The 2500-nt window shown below is 50.8% G+C and overlaps 1 pseudogene; it reads left to right on the top strand.

Annotated features, from left to right (window-relative positions):
* The window catches only part of LOC144955325 (28S ribosomal RNA), an 8397-nt pseudogene that overhangs the window by 3983 nt on the left and 1914 nt on the right, over positions 1-2500 (top strand).

Raw genomic sequence — 2500 nt, forward strand, 5'->3', positions numbered from 1 at the left:
CAGATATTACGTCGGGTGTGAGGGCCAAACTCGTTCTAGCTTCTGAGTTGCTTATGCTTAAGCCAAGCAAGAAGCGTGAAGGCCCTGCCAGAGAGGTGATGAAGACATGGCTGCTGGGGGAGGGTCAACAGGAGGTCCAGGTTGACAATGCAACAAAGTCAATGCTTCGAATGATGCGAGTGGTTAGGACGAGAGGTGGCCGTTCGAAAACCGCAGAGGATGTTATCATGCCCAGGACGATGCCTACGAGGACTTGGATGAAAAGGAGAGCGGTAAAGAGAGGCAACTTCATGAAACATCAGAAGCTGTTCTACAGAAACCGCTCTAGGTTGGCCTCTCTAGTTCTCGATGGCAAAGACCAACAGGAGTGCCAGATCCCTATTAATGTGGTGCATGACTTCTACCGTAACAAGTGGGAGGAAGCAATACCTTTTAATGGCCTCGGCCAATTTAAGTCGCTGACGGTCGCGAACAATGACCACTTTGAAGCCCTGATTACGGAGGAAGAGGTGGTGGCGGGCATCCGTGCTATTAAACCATCATCGGCGCCAGGACCAGATGGCGTGACAAAGGCAGCAATCATCGTTGCTGATCCAGAGGGAAAGACATTGGCAGCCCTGTTCAACGCTTGGTTGGTTACTGGCATCATACCCAAAGACCTGAAAAGAAATAGGTCTGTTCTGATACCCAAGGTTATGAGTGAGGACTTACTGAAGGATCTGGGAAATTGGAGGCCAATAACGATTAGCTCCATAATCCTCAGACTGTTTTCCAAGATCCTCACGGCACGCCTAGAACGTGCTTGCGCTCTGAATCCGCGGCAACGCGGGTTTATCGCGGCACCAGGCTGCTCTGAGAACCTAAAGGTACTTCAAGACATTATGAATCAGGCAAAGAAGGCTCGAAAGTCGTTGGCGGTGGTATTCATCGATGTGGCGAAGGCCTTCGACTCGGTGTCTCATGCCCACATCATGTGGGTTCTAAGGCAAAAACAGGTGGACGAGCATATGGTCAACATCATTCGAAACGCCTATGACCAATGCACGACCTCGTTTAAGAATAAGGACGCCTCGAGCCCGGAAATTAATATCCGAGTTGGTGTGAAACAGGGTGATCCGATGTCTCCCTTGTTGTTCAGCCTAGCCATGGACCCTCTCTTATGTGCCTTGGAGACGCATGGTGTCGGATACACTGTTGAAGCTGAGTGCGTGACTTCGCTGGCGTTTGCAGATGACTTGGTGTTGATGAGTGAATCGTGGGAGGGCATGAACACCAACATCGCCATCCTAGAATCATTCTGCAAACTATCAGGGCTTAAGGTTCAAGCCAACAAATGCCAGGGCTTCATGCTGAACCCAACGAAAGATTCGTACACGGTGAATAACTGCGACCCGTGGGCCATAGCTGAGGTAAAAGTCCAAATGGTTGGGCCAGAGGATTCCGCGAAATACCTTGGTATGAAGATCAGCCCGTGGACTGGCATTGTACAGCCAGACTTGAATGTACAATTAAAGAAATGGATCTCGAACATTGACGAGGCACCTTTGAAACCGACTCAGAAGGTGGAAATTCTCAATGCATACGCCCTACCGCGACTACTGTACCCAGGCGACCATGCGGATTGCAGACCGACCACCTTGCGAATTTTGGACCAAGCGATTAGGAACGCGGTTAAGGGTTGGCTCCATCTGCCACCTTCTACCTGCAACGGACTGCTATACGCCAGAGCTTGTGATGGAGGCCTGGCAATCATGAAGTTGGAAAGCATGATTCCATCCGCGCAGCTAAGAAGGCTGCAGCGCATTGCCAACTCTTCTGATGCTATGATACGAAAGGTAGTGTCCTCGCAGGGTGTGGATGAGAAGTTCAGAAACCTATGGGTCCGAGCCGGAGGTGATTGTCAAGCGATTCCTTCGGTGTTTTCTACAGACCTCGCCTCGGAAGAGCCGGTATACTTAAAACCATGTAACTGGCGGCAGGTCGAATTCAAGAGATGGTGTGAGAAACCAGTGCAGGGTGTGGGTGTTGAAAACTTTGCGCATGACAAGGTTAGTAATACGTGGCTGGGGACACGAGGTGGCTTCAAACAACGTCACTATATCGCCGCGCTGCAAGTAAGATCCAACCTCTACCCGACTCGGGAGAGCTTGAACAGGGGCAGAGAGGGAGCGCTACGTTCCTGCAGAAAGTGCTCCTCCAGGCTGGAATCTCTCTCACATATTCTTGGTCAATGTCCTGCTGTTCAGAAAGCAAGGATTGCTCGGCACAATAAGATCGGTGACATTCTCGCGAACGAAGCAACACGGCTGGGCTGGTGGGTTCACAAGGAACCGCGCCTTAGATCCGAGGATGGAGAACTACGAAAACCAGATCTCGTGTTCGTGAAAGGGGAAAAAGCATTAGTGGTCGATGTCACCGTCCGGTTTGAAGTCTCGGGTAAAACCTTGTCTCAGGCCGCAGCTGACAAGGTAACTTACTACACCCCTTTGCGAGATCAGAT

Source organism: Lampetra fluviatilis, unplaced genomic scaffold (assembly GCF_964198595.1).
Source record: "Lampetra fluviatilis unplaced genomic scaffold, kcLamFluv1.1 SCAFFOLD_925, whole genome shotgun sequence".
Lineage (NCBI taxonomy): Eukaryota > Metazoa > Chordata > Hyperoartia > Petromyzontiformes > Petromyzontidae > Lampetra > Lampetra fluviatilis.